The following is a 17,672-nucleotide window of genomic DNA, read 5'->3' as shown; positions in this document are numbered from 1 at the left end:
AATGTAAAGCATTCCATGCCGCAGGACAATGCCCAACTAAATCACTCATGAATGTCATACTTAGAAGGGACGGTCCCAATACCTTAGCGCTAGTATAACATTTGTGGCATTATAAAGAGCACGGTATTGGTCTGGAGAGTGGCGAATATTTGGTCATATGTAAATTTTATTCCGATAATTTAGTAATCATAAATCACCATGCCACTTATAGTCTTACTTACGATTTTACGAGGCATTTCATATTTCTATATAACTCTATAATGGACCAACGGGATGAGAACTATTCCTAACATGTATTGTTGATGGAAAAATATGCAAAAACTTAGTTTTCAGTGAAATGCCAACCTATCCAAAACCAATTGGCAGTCATGAGAGAATAGAAGAGAGGGGGAACCTGCCATCTGAATGTTTGTAGATGATGATATTGTCAGCTAAACACAACCCGTATGCCGAGTTCGAAAATAAAATTTACTCAAAGAACATTAAACGTACCTAACGATGTCTCAAGGAAAGTATTAACAGAAGATGCATTTCATCACACTATCACAGTCTGCACATGCAAAATCAATGGAACAAACCAACTAGGCTTGGTTGAATATTCACCACCATCCTCCGGCGAACGGTACACGCCCTCCAGCTTGCCCTCATTTATCTCGTAGCAGTATGCGTTGTCTTGGGATGCCTCCGCCGGCCAAGAACATAGTAAATCCGTGATCCACTTTGGACCGCATTGTGGCTAAAGGTGGCATGGTAGCAATCCATGAACACATCGTAGTTACCACCGATGGCATCTCCATGAACACATTGTGGCTAAAGATGAGATTGCGTCGAGGACGACTTCAATTCAAGAAGGGGATCATGATGAGGACATCCCATCTATTGATACAACCATTGTACCTACAGCCACACAAATACAAGGACCAATCACTCGAGCTCGTGCCAAACAACTTAACTATCAGGTACTTTCATTTCTTGGAATTATTCCTTACATACATGAGAATATGATGCTGCCTAAATCAAATATGTTTGTTACTCTTAGGAATGATGGACCTAGCATGGAAAAGAGGGACAAGCTTTAGAGCATAATCGTGCATGAAGATGGCAGCAATCATGCGATGATTGAAGAGGACGTCGCAAGTGGAGATTTCAGAACTTTGAAGGCACCATAAGAAGAGATAAAGACATGGACAAAATATAGAGGCTTCCACTTCATATTTTCGTCCATATGATTACATGGTGCTGCATCACCTTTCGGTTTTGGGCCAGGCCCATGTCATTTTTGCAGGAATTAAGACAACCACCGTTTAGAGTCCGTATTGGAGGGGGAAATGTCTTCTAGGTTTTGGTTCGGCCACCATACGTATGGCTGGACGAAACCTCACATTTTCCTCCTTTAAATACTTCCATAGTCATCACATTTTGACTCGACTTTTGATTAGACTAAAAGTTAGCTATTGCTGCAACTCTCGTGTATTTCTTTTGAGGCCAACGCCCAGAACAAGACCGACTATTCGGAATCTCACATTTTTCAATAAAGCTTCATCTATATCCGTAATATTCTGACTGCAATATTAGTGCTTAGTTGTTCTCGATTTCAGGTAGGAATTAAGACCCTCGCTGGTCAGGCTGATCGTGCTTCCGCAAGATCAGTAACTCCCGGAGATTGTCCTAGCGATTGCATTGGCGCACGAGCTTGCACGTGTAGTCGGATTGTCAAGCACGAACTCCACCAACAAATCGAATTATCCTCGTCTCATCGAAAGATCGGCCACATTTTCCCTATCACCCTACCCCTAAAGAACCTCCGAGGGACTAAGCCGGCATATCTTGAGGTTGACGAAGTCACCACTGTTGTCTCGCTGTCTGCTTGCAGAGGGAGCACTTGTTCCACATCCTTAGCTTTCTATGTCTCCAAATTCTTTAGCATCATCACGCTGAGATAGTACATATGTTTAGATTTTGATTTTAAAAGAGGTAGCATAGTCTCGTTGAGCGCAAAAGAGTGAAAAGAGGGTTGTTAGAGTATCTCTAGCGGATCATGTAAAGACACGGCCCTTAACACTGGTTTATAGACCACGAAAAATCTGTTTTGAACGCTCATGTAGGCTCCGATCAAGAAGATTCCATAAACAAAAACAATAAAATCAAATATTTCTACAAAGGCGAACCTATCAGTATTTTTTTCTATTTTTTTCTATTTTTCCCTATTTTCCCTACTCATATTCTTCCCCAACTCCACCAACTCCCCTCCACAGCCTGACCGCGCCTAGCCATTCTCCGCCCTCGGCACGCCTGGTCGCGCGTGGTAGCCCGCAGTCCGACCTTTCATGGTTGTCCGCCTCTTGCGCTTGTTGGCTCCGTCACACGCACTCCCTAGTGCCACCGCCCCACCCTTCTCTGGCCTTGCCCCACCCGTGGTCGGCCTTGCCTCGGCAGTGGTGCTCAATTCCTATATGCGGTGGTAGATTCCATCGAGTTCCCTGCAAAGTCCGATGAGATTTTTGTGGAGGAAGTGCGGCAGTCCTCGTATCGATAACGTGTTGAGATGTTGAAAAATGATTCCATGTATGTAGTGTATTCCATCGATGATCAAGGTATAAGTACAAGCATGGACAGATCGAACAATTTTACTTTGGGTGTTCAACCCAACCGTAAAAAGTGCAAGGTGAAAACTGAAATGGTCCACCCTTTACCCCATTAAAAGAAAACTAGATTTTGATGTGCGCCTTGGCGCACGATCCCGAGAAGTTTTTGCCAATACTCATTTTGTATACATTTGTAAATGTCGATAACAAGCAAGCATTAACTGAATTAGTGAATAATTATCCGTTTGACGAAAAGGAGCAAAATAACACAACATGTCATCTACTCATCTCTTGCATTAGTCTGTCGCATGGTCTTCTGTGGTACAACGGTGGAGCGCAACAAGATTTTGGACAGGGAGGGGTGGGCAGACGTGGCGGAGCTTCAACGGGCGATTCCCACATCAATTCGTCCCTTCCCGCCATGGTCGTACCACCTTCCCGCGCTGACGCTGCGGCATCTGTTCGCAAGTACATGAATACATACTGACATATCAGTTCATTTGAAGCAACTATGAACCAAATACAAAAGTGAACACTTCTATCATTACTTCAAAACTAATTCAAAGACCACTTGCCATTAGAACTTACGGGCACCCTGATCCACAAAAGAATGAATCTTTCTACTCACTATAGCACTATAGCAGAGACATCTCAACCTCGTCACTCGGCCGGTGAACATTCCAGTTAATCGATGGTTCTGAATAATTGAACTGAAAAATTACCTACACATGATCAGTAGCATGAACTTGAGGAGTGTCATGTACACATATGAACCCCATGAAGACATAAGTATATGTTTCTCAAGGCATAAACTATGGGCTTACTCTGCCAGTTGAACATGTTGGCATTTTCTTAGAGATTTGCTGAAACAAAGTTGCACGCAATACAAATTGTTGTTTCAATTCAATTGATATTAGTGAAAAAGATACCAGCCCAGCTAAACAACAACATTCTAATGTAAACTCTTTTTGGATTATGATGATAAGTCTAAACTTTATAGGTTACATATCAAAAAATATGCAATTTGAATGGAAACAAGAGGAGCCACTGACGGTGAAAAATGCACCCAAAAAACAATAATATTGGCATTGGCGCACGATCATGTGGAGGTCGTACCGATGTTTACTTTGTATAACTATAATAAACATTCACTGCGAATATGGTAATACATTTATTAGCTTTTATAAAACCATATTATTAGTCTCTACTATATTAAATCTCTAGAGGTGGTGAGTCCGGCTGGGCGTTCGGTTAATATGGTTAATTCGGTTTGGTTTATTCGGTTATACGGTAAATACAGTTTCAATACTTCGGTTAATACGATTATGTATAAAAATACGGTTCGATTTCGGTAATAACCATTAAACTTCGGTTCGATTTCGGTAATAACCAAACTAACCAAAGTTGACGCGAATTATCGATTGAAAACTAACTTTTATGATTATATATTTTATTTTCTATATTTTGTATGATCATACTAAAGATTTTGCAAGAGAGGAAAAAAAGAAATAAATTTCAAACCAAATTAAAATATGGATGTATTTTGCACCGTACCAAAGGTTTTTACAAGGAGGAAAAGAAAAAAGAAAAAATAATCGGCCAAAATAAGAACACGGGACAGTTTATGGATTCGAACTAGCAACCTGGGGCTACACACACGGTCAAGCAAAGGGCCAAACCACCACAGTGGAGCGCCTTACGTGTAGAGTAATCAGTTTTGGTGCTATATTAAGGTTATGCAGAGCAGGATTTTTTGTTGAATTAGACGTTCGGTTTCTTTCGGTTTAACCGCGGTTTTTCGATTAAAAACCGAATTAACCTAAGTCCTTTCGGTTTGATGTTTTGCTAACTGTAACTGTAACCATAAACTGTAAAAACCAAAAAACGGTTGCGGTTAGGTTTTTTTCGGTTCGGTTTTTGATTTCGGTTCGGTTATGCACACCCGGAGTGGTGAGATGGTTGGCTGGTACGTCCAATACTACCACCGCATCCCGCAGCCCTCGCTAAAAAAAAGGGCAAACCATGACTGAAACGAACCCCCACGTCATCCCACGCGCTGTATTCACCAGTTCACCTCCTCCTACCTCCCCTAAAAAAAAACCTCCTCCTCCCGCACAGTCAAAAGGAAAGGAAAATCCCCCATAGATTGATTCCTTGCCTCGCCGTCGACGCGCCGTCCGGCTCCCGGCTCCCGTCCCCCATTCCGCTCTCTCAACCATCACGCGCGCTGCGCCGCCGATGCTGCCGATGCCGTTTCCCCATGTCTCCTGGCCCATCCCCATACGCGCCGCCTCTTATCAGCCATGGTCAACTGTAATAAGAAACTTCATTATAGGCGTGGCTAAGCTATCTGAATCTGAACAAACTTATTGATACCCCAGACTGTCATATCCTAAGCTACTCCGTCACCATTTATATTCAAAGTTTTCTGCTTTACATATTCTGAGCTTCCCCATTTTTCATACTGATTAGGAGCGAATTAGGGTTCAGGTCGACACAAATTTAGTAATGCAATAACTTCATATGGTCCACAAGTTGGATCTTTATCATGTAGCCCATCGAGCCTTTAATTTTGCTGCTATTTATCAGACTTCGTCTAATCATTCACGTTTTTTTGCCCTGCAGAAATCGGAGCAACCGGGCCAGCAAGAAACAAGCACCAACACCACTTGCAAAGCAAGAAACGAGCACCAACACCACCTGCGTCCAAAAGGTTCGAACTTTTGGCTTTGTGTGCAGATAGGATAGACCCGGTTGTTCCCCATCTGTTGATTGTATTGTCTCACTGCAATTCATTGATTTCATAGTTGCTTATTATATGGTCTCACTCTCTCTGTATTTGCATACTGGTTCGCATATGGATTCCTTTGCTTCGTGTGTCGGTAGTTCTCAGTACCAAGTTCAATGTCATGTGAAAATTCTTCATGTATATTTTGCCCAGGAGTCTGTTGTGTGTACTCTTCCTGCGCTGATTATGCTCAAGCAGGTGCCTTCATATATTAGTAATTCCCTGTAACATATAGAGATTCCATGAACTTTTTTCCATCGTATTTTGCATCCAAGCTGAGCACACTTTGAGTCATGTGTCAAGAGGCTCAAAACAAGCTTTCTGATCTTGCTACGTGTAATAACAAACTTCATTATAGGCGTGGCTAAGCTATCTGAATCTGAACAAACTTATTGATACCCCAGACTGTCATATCCTAAGCTACTCCGTCACCATTTATATTCAAATTTTTCTGCTTTACATATTCTGAGCTTCCCTATTTTTCATACTGATTAGGAGCGAATTAGGGTTCAGGTCAACACAAATTTAGTAATGCAATAACTTCATATGGTCCACAAGTTGGATCTTTATCATGGTAGCGATCAACTCAATCCTTCTCACTGACCTGACCTGCTGAATGTGTTGAGAAAAGATACATGAGTAGATCCATGTATCGCTTATGTTCATAACTGGATATACTCACTCACTGTATGTTGTTTTTTATCTGTGTGCTGTGAATCTCTGAACAAACTTCTTGCTTATACTCAGAAATGGACTGATGTAAAGTTTGCCTGCGCAGAACGAATAGTATTTGCTTGCTATCTGAGACAATATGGGGGAATGCCCCCTAAGTTGAGATGTAGAGATTAGGATGCAACTCATGATTTTCCCTGTAATATATGCAGGTTTCAATCTCAAGTCAATCCAGCACTTCATATCGAGTTCTTGTAAGTTGGAGGTGCTCTTTTGAAAACAAACACTACAGGTAGTTTTTTGTTCAAATGTTTCTTCCTTTTTTTTATTTTCTGATTGACTGCTTTTTCACTATTTTTTCTCTGCTAGATTGTCATCCGAAGTTGTTGTTTATTACACAGATTGAGCCAATACAGGTTACACTCCAACATACCCTGTTTTTATGTTTGCTAAATTCCCGATGATTTGTAATTGCTTTCTCTGACATCTGATACAATTCATTCATAAATTATGTGGTTGCTTAATTTATTGAGTCAATCTATTTGTATTGGTAACTCAGCCAAGATAGTTCAGTTTAAGTACACAGAACTTCAGTTCTGTGACCAATTGAGGCATCATGCTTGCACAATTTTTTATTAACAGGAGATGAAAGAAAGCACCTCCCATGTAAGTTATGAATGATTGTCATGGAAATCTATTAATTAACAGAACAATTTACTGGTAAAACTGCCGTTTCAGTTATTCATCTTTACCATCTATGCTGACAACAGTACCTGGCCTCCAAACTTTCAGTTTACATCTCAAACACATTATCCTGTTAAGACTATTAACCGATCCATCACACAATTTTGTAACTTGCTATATTTATACATGAAATAGTAATCTTCTTTTTTCCAGGAATTGTTTGAACCTGGACATAATTTCTATATCCTCACCGGGAAAACAAAGAGGCAAAGCTTATCATTAACATAGAGCGGCAGGTCAGCACATGTCGATTATCTTTCCCATATGCCTATTTTCTACCAGTTTCGTCCTGTAATCTTGCTCCTGCATATGTTCTCTGCCTACAATTGCCTCCCATATATTTTGTAAGTGCTGGTTAGATGGATGTCTTTGCTTGTGTGTTACCCACTTTTTTCATGCATATATGTAGATGGCACCCATTTACCGTATGAATAAGAGGACGTATGCGGACTTAATAGAAACCCCGCGGATACCTAGGTTAGTTTAACTTACCTTCTCACCATTCAAAAAATAGTACTTGCCATCTTACACTCTTCACTATAGATTTAAAGATTTCGATGATATTGAGTATGGTGATACCAACTCAAAGTGGAGCATTCGCGTCAGGGTAGAAGTGAAGTTTCCTCCTAATAAATATGGTGACAACATTCGATTTGTTCTAATGGATCAAACTGTAAGCTCCAAATACTCTTCATGAAATTGCTAAAATGCAACTTGTGTTTATCACAAACTTACTTTTTAAATGGTCAAACACATTCAAGGGGGCAAAAATCGAAGCAAGTGTCTGGGGATCTGCTCAAGTGGCGCGATTTAACCACGTACTGCAACCAGGTTGCAAATATACCATTCATCGGGTTATAATTAGTCCTAACGCGGAATCTGTCGAGTTTAGAGCGATTGGACACAGTGGTTGAGCCCTCTCTGCCTATTGAATTCCCAATACTCCCAAAGCATCTGATGCCATTTCCGGATGTAGCTGAGCGTCCAAATAAAACCTTTGTAGGTATGTATCGTATATCTTTCACGTATAGAAATGTGACAATACAACTTCAGCATTCCAAATCGACTAATGACATTTTGTACAGACATAGTTGGTATAGTCGTTCACTGTTGCGAACGCGAACGTTTTGGGAGGTACGGCCATTATAAGGAAGCTATCTTCATGGATGTGTGGTATGTGTAGTTAGTACATATATACAACACAGTTATCTTAAATTTGACATGTTAGTAAAAACATGTTCTATTTAAATAATGTTTCAAAAACTTCAAATTGTAGGGGCAATCTTATTGCCGTTGGTATTTGGGGTTTACAATTGGTTCAGAACTCCTACCTATGGTCAACGGCTGACGGCGGAAACCCCATTGTCATTGCAACCATGTTGGAGAAAGATATTAAATTTGGTAATTGATTTATCGCCATCACCATATATTGTATATTTTAAATTATTTTTATTGAAACACCGGGATAATTATCTTTGTTCAACTTCACAATAGGTGATCTGAATTCATCAGACCATACAATCGTTACATTCAACCCAGCTCATCATGCAGCACGTCCTCTCCAGGGTGAGTTATTTTAACACAACACTAAGTTAAAAAAATATTAACACACATATTGGTTAGTATAATATATGAATATTAAATTCAAATTCACACATGCAGATATCCGCAAGAAAATAATTAGTGGAGCAATTGACATGACCTTCGTGCGAATGTTTGTTGAGAGGAGGCAGGCCTTTGTGGCGATGGTGCTGGCTAAAAGAGATGCACGGTACCGGAAGTAGATGTGTTTGGATTATCTGTTCATTGCTGTAATTTAGGCAAGCTACATGATATATGGTTTATGTGTGTGTATGTACTGTAATTTGGCGAGGAAACGGAATTGTCAAAGTATTTTGTATTTCGTCTATTCAATACATTGTCTTAAAGAACCTATTGTGTGAACCGTTGGATGTATCAATACTGTTTCATTGGAGCTTATGGCATTTCTCTCTCTGATTGGCACAAAAATAGTAACCTTAAATCTTAAAAGGCTTCCTCACATAAAACTTGGGCAAGCTTCCGAGCAAGTACGTCGATTTCCTCTTTGTCTTTTCTGTATTTGCCCTGCTGCATAGACTGCAATAGAACATTAGTATGGCTAGGGTGGTACTGCACGCGTGATCCTGCTTCTCGGTGGCTGTTTTCTTAGGATAAACAAAACTCTAGCTGAAGGTACGATCTCTGAAAAAAGTTGTTGAATAGTATCTTGTGCAATAGTTGCAAATAGATTGTTCCTAATTGTACTTTTTACCATTACCCGTATTTTTAAAGTTAAGCAACATTGAACTATCACAAAGTTCATTTATCTGAATCTCGGTTACTTTCAAGCAACAGGAATAATGGGACTACAAGGTTATTGAATCTGTAGTGAAGAGAGGAATATAAGGAAGCAGACAAGAAAGTGAAACCGAAGCCTTCAAGCCAACATATATTTTCCTCTGGATTAGAAAAAGGTGTTGTCAGGAGTAGACCAAAGATTGTTGCAAAGATGTCGCATCCGAACCAACCATCACGGAAAGGAAAAGAAGGTTACAATATGCTAACCCTTTCATATTAAGTAAACCAAAAGTTATCCCCACGTGACATACTAATTGACACTAATGTGGTATGTATTTTTTTAATTGTTGATCAACCAGTGATTAATGAGCATCAGGCTTCCAAGCAATCCCGCACCAGTTATGTGCCACGTCCCCCTACTGGGTTTTCCATACATGAGCCTTCAAACACTCCAGTTATTTCATCGTCCGATGAAGAGGAGGGACATATTGAATTATGTACTCCGTGCACAACAGAATTTCGAAGCAACCTTACCAACACCGTGATACTACAAGGCGAAGGTTCAAATGGTATACAATTTGTCAGTAGCACAATATAATGTTGCCACCTGGTTTCACGCCTAACTATCTTTGTGAATGTGGTACACTACAGGTAGTAAACATGTCAATGATGTCACAGGAAGTTCAGCTACTGCGATGGCAGACCAAAGGCAACCAATTGCTGACATTTCACAAGATAGAAATCAAGCAAGACGTGAACGAGATAGAGTTCGGCGAAATAGATTGACGGCTGAGCAAAAAGAGGAGATTAATGCACGTAGAAGAGCTGCCCGACAAAGAAAAGCACCGACGGCCAAGCAAAAGGAGGAGATTAATGCACGTAGAAGAATAGCCCGACCAAATAAAGTGCTGACAGCTGAACAAAAGGAGGAGATCAATGCACGTAGAAGAGCAACCCGACCAAAGAAAGTGCTGACGGCTCAGCAAAAGGAGGAGAGGAATGCCCACCAAAGGCAGTCTAGACAAAATGTAGCACCAGAAGAGAGGCAAGAGATGAATGCCAACAGAAGAGTACGCAGGCAGGGCATACCCGAACATGAGAAGAAGGCGTTGCTAGCTAAGCGCAAGGCAAATGCTACAGCAAGGCGAAACACCCCTTGTGCCGATTCCATCGCGATGCCGTGCCCAAATGCAGCTTCTTTGGCAACGGTAAACCTATCCAAAGAGGGAGCTGCTGCACCTCCTGTCTCCCCTTCAGGAAGCACGCCCGACTACACAATTGGAACCGAAGGTGATTCTTCCATCTTTACTCCTCTTCGTATGGTAATGCTCATAAAACCATTACTTATGGGCTCGAGGACATTACAGATGACATGGAGGCCATCCTTAGCAGGCTCATGGACGAGAATGCCGTCCCCGACGACCTCACGGATGAGGAGTATGACCTATATGATGATGAAGGTATGCTCACTGACTTTTCCATTAGCCCTCTTTGTTACGAGTCTTTGAGCCACATCCTCATTTGACACGTGATGCCTGCAGGTTCTCATGACATGGACCTTGATGAACCAGCATGCTTGTCTGACATGGGTTCTATTGATCCTTTTGACTTTGTGTACTCGAACCTCCCAGAGAGCACACACATCCTCAAGCAAGTCCTGAATTGTGAACACTGCAAATCCAAGAAGTTCGAGCGTGAGACCGATGGCTTCTGTTGTCGAAATGGGCAGATCAAGCTGGCTGAATCAGAACCTATCCCTGAGCTGATGAGGTTATGGTCTAGCGCGGATGCGGACTCTCGACATTTCCGAGAGAGCATCCGATTCTTCAACGGCCACTTTGCCTTCACAACCCTCGGCGTCAACCTTGACAACAACTGCACGAACATGATGTCCGGTGTTTACACATTCCGGGCGAGCGGCAGTGTGTACCGCAACGTGCATTCGTTCGGGCCAGGCTCTCGACCAGAACATTTGCAGCTGTACTTCTACGACGACGACCCCAGCCTGACCCATCGGAAGGAAGCCACTGTGCAACTAGACCAGGAGGTTGTCCATAAATTGGCAAACATCATGAAAGGAAACCCGTACTCCGAGCAACTTAGGAGTACGGGGGACCATAGGGAAAACCTCGAGGAATACCGCATAGAACTGAACACCGACCAGAAACTAGACCAACGGAGATACAATCTACCAGTCTCGTCGGAGGTGGCTGCCATCTGGGTTGAGGGAAGTGACCTAGCAAATAGGTTCAAGCGTAGCATTACCCTTTATGGGAACAACAATGAGAGGTACAACATACAGGCCACACAAGGGTGCTACGACCCTCTCTCGTATCCCCTCTTCTTCCCGAAGGGGGAACTCGGTTGGCATCCGAATCTCCCTAAACGAGATGTGCCATGGCATGTTGCGCAACTACCAAGAGCAGGCCGTAATGACAATTCAGGTTTGCCTTTCTAAGATGTTTGTGCATTGTTTAGAGAATGAATCATTCTCGCATGTTGTCTAACTTTCACTTTTCAATCCTTCGCGCAGAGGGGGGTGGTCGTTTATGCGTCTCCGTCAGGGACTACTACTGTTATAGGCTACAAACACGTCCTGCGATATTCAACCCCATACTACATGGAGGACGCCTATTCCAGCAGTGGGCCGTCGACATGTACATAAAGATTGAGGGATGCAGGTTAACATGGATCAGGAACCACCAGCCGGAGATACGTGCGGACTTATACAAAGGCATTGTTGATAGCATCACGGCCGGGGAGACACGAGCGAGCGCTGTTGGCACTAGGACCGTTCTCCCGTGGTCGTTTCAAGGGGGCAACAGAGACATGAAGAAGAGGCATATGGATGCCATGGCATTGGTGCAGACGTATGGAAAGCCGGACATCTTCCTGGCGATGACATGCAACCCAAACTGGGAGGAGATATTGGATGAGCTGCTTCCAGGCCAAACCCCATAGGACCGACCTGATCTTGTGGCCCGAGTGTTTAGGGCCAAGCTGGAGACGATGAAAGATCTGCTGACCAAGGATCATATCCTGGGTGTTGTGAAGGCGTACGTCTATGTGGTAGAGTTCCAGAAGAGGGGCCTCCCGCATGCCCATTTCCTGTTGATCATGGATTCGACATATAAGCTTATTGTGCCAGAGCAGTACGACCGTGTCATATCTGCCGAGCTCCCAGACAAGCATAAGTACCCTGAGCTCTACGCCATGGTTGTGAAGCATATGATGCATGGCCCGTGCGGTGCCCTGAAGCCCAACAACGTGTGCATGCAAGAGGGGTCGTGCAAGTGCAGATACCCACGGGAGTTCAACGAGACCACCGTACAAGGAAAGGACTCATACCCCGTTTATCGAAGAAGGAAGGACGGCCATTCAGCAAAGGTCCGCGGTCAGATGTTGGACAATAGATGGGTTGTACCGTACAATCCTTACCTTCTACGGATGTTCAACTGCCACATAAATGTGGAGGTGTGCTCCAGCATAAAGGCTGTCAAGTACCTATATAAATACATATACAAGGGTCACGATCAGACTTCATTCAATATAGACCAGCCTGACGCCAATGGTAACATAGACGAGATCAAGAGATTCATTGATGCTAGGTGGATTACTCCACCAGAGGCGATGTGGAGGATATTCGGCTTCACATTATGTGAGAACCACCCAGCAGTCCTACAATTACAGCTACATATGCCGAATATGCACATGGTCACATTCAGAGCGGGAGAGAGCCTAAATGACGTCCTCGCAAGTGATAACGCATCGAAGTCTATGTTGACGGAGTATTTCGTGGCCAACAAGAACCACGTGTGGGCTAGAAATATTTTGTACAAGGACTTCCCGGGATGGTTCACTTGGCAAAAAGAAAAATATTGGAAGCCAAGGGAAAAGAGCTTTCAAGTGGGCCGAATTGTGTCGGCTAATCCTGCTGAGGGGGAGCGGTACTTTCTGAGGGTGCTTCTGAACCATGTACCAGGCTCGAAGTCCTTCGAAGACTTAAAAACTGTTGACGGTGTGCTATGTGATTCCTTTCGCGCGGCCGCCGAGAGGAGGGGTCTCATCGAGGCCGACAACACGCTCGACCAGTGCCTTACCGAGTCAGAGCAATGGGCCATGTCAGTCTCGTTGAGGAGGCTCTTTGCAACGATATTGGTATTTTGTGAGCCTGGTGATGTGCGGGGTCTTTGGGATAGGCACCTTGAGGCGATGTCTGACGACTTCAGGCGACGTCTCACGTGCCCAATCGCGGTGGAGCAGGAGGTGTTGCTTCATATTAAGGGCATGCTTGAGTCCATGGGCAAGGATATAAAGTCGTTCCCTCTTCCAGACATCGACGAGACTTATGAAAACACAAAAGGTGAGGCCAGGGAGGTTATGGAGGAAACAACTATCAAGGTTGCTGAGGAAGACAAATCCCTAGAGTGCTCACTAAACCCTGAGCAGAGGACTGCCTATGAAGAGATATTAGTTACAGTTGACAGCGGTGAAGGGGGTGTATTCTTTGTCGATGGCCCGGGAGGCACCGGGAAGACCTTCCTGTACAGAGCGTTGTTGGCTAGGGTACGATGCAAGGGAAAGATCGCGGTGGCTACTGCTACATCGGGAGTTGCCGCTTCCATCATGCCTGGAGGCAGGACCGCCCACTCGAGGTTCAAGATCCCACTGAACATTGAAGAAGGGACATCGTGCCACTTCACCAAACAGAGTGGGACAGCCAAGCTCCTGAGGATGGCTTCACTAATCCTATGGGATGAGGCCACCATGACGAAGCGACAGGCAATTGAGGCACTGGACAACAGTATGCGCGACATCATGGGCCGACGAGACCGTCCTTTTGGGGGGAAGACTGTCGTCTTTGGTGGGGACTTTAGGCAGGTGTTACCGGTAGTGAGGAAAGGGTCACGTGGTCAGATAATCAACGCGACCCTGCAGAGTTCGTACCTCTGGAGTAGCATGCGCCCGCTAAGGCTTGCCACCAACATGAGGGCGCATAATGACCGATGGTTTGCAAACTACTTGTTGAGGGTAGGCAATGGCACTGAGGAAACTGACGAGGAAGGCAACATCCGCCTCCCCGAAGATATTTGTGTGCCTTCAACAGGCGAGGCTGCCGATATAGAGAAGCTGATCGACCATGTGTTTCCTTCCCTAGACCGCAACATGGCCAATCCAGGTTACATGACGTCTCGAGCAATCCTCGCCACCAAGAATGACAACGTCGATGTAATAAACATGCGTATGATAGAGCGTTTCCATGGTGAGGAGAAGATATACCATAGCTTTGACAGTGCCGTAGATGATCCGCATGGCTACTACTCTCTAGAGTTCCTGAATGGCCTGACTCCTAATGGGCTTCCCCCGCACGCACTTAAACTGAAGATAAACTGCCCCATTATATTATTGAGGAACATCGACCCAGCTAACGGGCTATGTAACGGCACACGGCTTGTTGTCCGTGGGTTCCAGAGGAATGCCATCGATGCGGAGATCGTGATGGGACAACACGCAGGAGATAGGGTGTTTCTTCCACGAATTCCTCTGTGCCCCTCCGATGATGAAATGTTCCCATTCAGATTCAAGAGGAAGCAGTTCCCAATCAGGCTCAGCTTTGCCATGACAATCAACAAGGCGCAAGGGCAGACTATCCCCATTGTCGGCGTGTACCTACCAGAACCGGTGTTCTCCCATGGTCAACTCTATGTTGCGTTGTCCAGAGCCACCGCAAAACGAAACATTAAGATTCTCGCTGTCAAGGATCAGGGAAAGAACCAGAACAAGAATTCAAAGAAGCGGAAGATATCTGAGTCCTTAGTTACGACCACAAAGAACATAGTGTACAAGGAAGTCCTTAGTGTTTGATGTCATTGGGCAAAATCTGAGCAGCTTCCCTGATGATCCGTATATACCACTTCTGTAAAGGTAAGAATTATACCTGGTCTGAGCTTCATATCATTTGATTTTCTTTCATCAGTTGCTATCATTTTTTTTGAGAGAAGTTACTATCATTCTTGAGTGTGTCAGTGATATTCCCATATTCATAGATATGCAGATATGCTCACTTGGGTCGTTATTTTATTTTGTTTTAGTTAATTTGTTTTTAACCAGGCCATTTTGCACAGAATATATTGTGTTTGTTACAGATTGATTTATTTTTTATGCCCCACGGAAAAAACTTTGTACAGTTCTTGCCCTCATTATGTATTCAAGTTTATGAGCTCATCAAAAGAATGACAGGGAATGGGTCCTTAGCAGTACTAAATATCAATAGAGTTATAGTTTTTATGCAGTATATGGAATAGATAATCAGACATGGGGTTACAATTGATTGACTTGGTTACTCTGGTGTTTGGTAACTGATTGCATACTAAACATTGACATGATTCACTGTCTCAGGTTAGAGCAACAAAGGCAGAACTGTACTGCAAGACATTTGAAGGTGCTCATAACAAGCTTCTACTGGCCTCTTTTTTTTCAGGAATATATATACTTTGTAATCTCTATTTTATTGGGAGATCTTACAGGATTGTGTCTGTTTGTGCAGGTCTACAAAGAACTACTGGATGCAGCTCAAAGATTCCTGAACGTCTACAAGAGCTGATGCTGAAGAGTAATGGATTCTGCTGAGAAAGCTTCAAATGATAATGGAACCGGTTTTTAGCATCGCTGCTGATGATGTTAGGATTTCTGATTAGCTTTTCTGGTTCTCATCTTGTGTGAAGGTGATAGATAAATCTGTTGTTAATTAGCTACACTACGCAGATGTACTGTATTATGTCGATATATACAGTGAGGAATTAAATGCAATCTTTCGTGCAATAACAATTTGATATGTTTCCTTTGTTTCAAAATTTATGCAAAGTTTACCACGTGTTCCAAAAGCAAACTGTTTTTAATATGTTTCCTTTGTTTCAAAATTTATGCAATGTTTCAGAAGTAATTGTTGGTGTAATATTGAATAACTGATGATGCATCCAAGTGATGCCGCTGACAATTTGATGCATCCACGTAATACGTGATGCCATCGAAAACCTGATCACCCGAGCGGTGGATCAATTTCAGTCTGTGGACAGCTCACCACAGACTGAACCCCCTGAGGCCCTGAACCCCAGCAGCTCCATCGCACAGCGCCACACCAGCAACAACCGATGCCTTGGTGCTGCGTCCTTTAATCCCCACCGTGACTCCGACCAAATCCCCTGGTGCCGCCTCACAACCGCCGCTCAGCTCCGTGGGGGTCAATCCATGGCAACCGCCGGTCAGCTCGATGCGCGGCAACTGCCAATCGTGGAGGTCGTGATGATAACAACCTCGACCGGTACAGAATCCTCAAAGCCCTCCCCACCCTTGTTCTCCTCTGGCCTTTCCGTCAGCGCTCTCGAATCCGGCGACCGACCAGCCGCCGGCGCCGGGATACCTCCGAGCGTAGAACCGGTCCGACGCCACCGGCAGTGGCCACGCCGCCGCGCCGTCCCCCACCAGCAAGACAGGAGGGCGTGCACAGGACGTCTTCATCCTCCTTACGACGCATCTTTGGTCGACGAAGTGTTTGGTCTGCTTCACTCCTCGACATCGTCTCCGTGCATCTCCCCCAACGCACTGCTACTACTTGCTCTTTGAGTATGACTTATATTTATGAGTGCAGGTGGAGGCGGTGGTTCCAGGGCAGGGTACCATCGCACAGAGTCGACTACACCATACACGAAGTAGTTCTGCTTCGGCAGCGTGCTGCTCGAATCCACTTCCTTCTGCTGGTCAAGGAGGTAATAAACATTTGTGTATTCAGTAGGCCTCAAGAATTTTGCTGTTGGAAGCATGGAAAGACATGTCAAATCATCTCCTAGATTATTCTTTAAACTATACACAAACATGTCTGACAGACAAGCCTACATGCTCAATAGCGGCTATAAGGTCAATTCGAAATTAGAGGTTGTGGTACACATTGGTATGCCAACACAGTGTTGCGCTTAGTTTTGGTGCATATTGGCAAACCAGTCCATTAAAGAGATTCATTTGAAATTGATACCTCAAACTGATATGCTGGTAGCATAGTCAATATCTATTGCTTTCTTCATCGCCGAATAAAAATATCATTTGTTTTCTTGTGGTTCATTACTTCAATCTGATATGCTAAAAGAAACCATATAGTTCCTTATATGCACTTTTCCACTTGTCAGATTCTAGGCTTATCCAAAAAAAAAAAACTCAGCCACCGCACCTGTACATTACAGTTTGCCCCGGCAGCTCAAAGCAACATCCAACACATGTGTTTGCCCCTCTGTTCAGTGTAGCATGAAGTGGTGTTGTGTTTTGATCATTTCTAATAGATACATTAAGTTTAGTATCTGAGTGCATATGTCATCAGTATAGCACGCTGATACTGTTGAACCAACATTAATTATCCTGCTACTTATTTGTGTATTGACATTGTGACATGGGATATGATGGGAACTAGAACAAATAGGTGTTTCTGAATTTAGGACTACAAGATGATTGCTGTTGGGTTTCACTGAATGGTTTGGATTAGTATATTTTGCTAACGTTTCCTCACAGCCATGACT

This window comes from Lolium rigidum, chromosome 4 (assembly GCF_022539505.1).
Source record: "Lolium rigidum isolate FL_2022 chromosome 4, APGP_CSIRO_Lrig_0.1, whole genome shotgun sequence".
Taxonomy (NCBI): Eukaryota; Viridiplantae; Streptophyta; class Magnoliopsida; order Poales; family Poaceae; genus Lolium; species Lolium rigidum.
Note: the sequence above shows the minus strand (reverse complement) of the source record.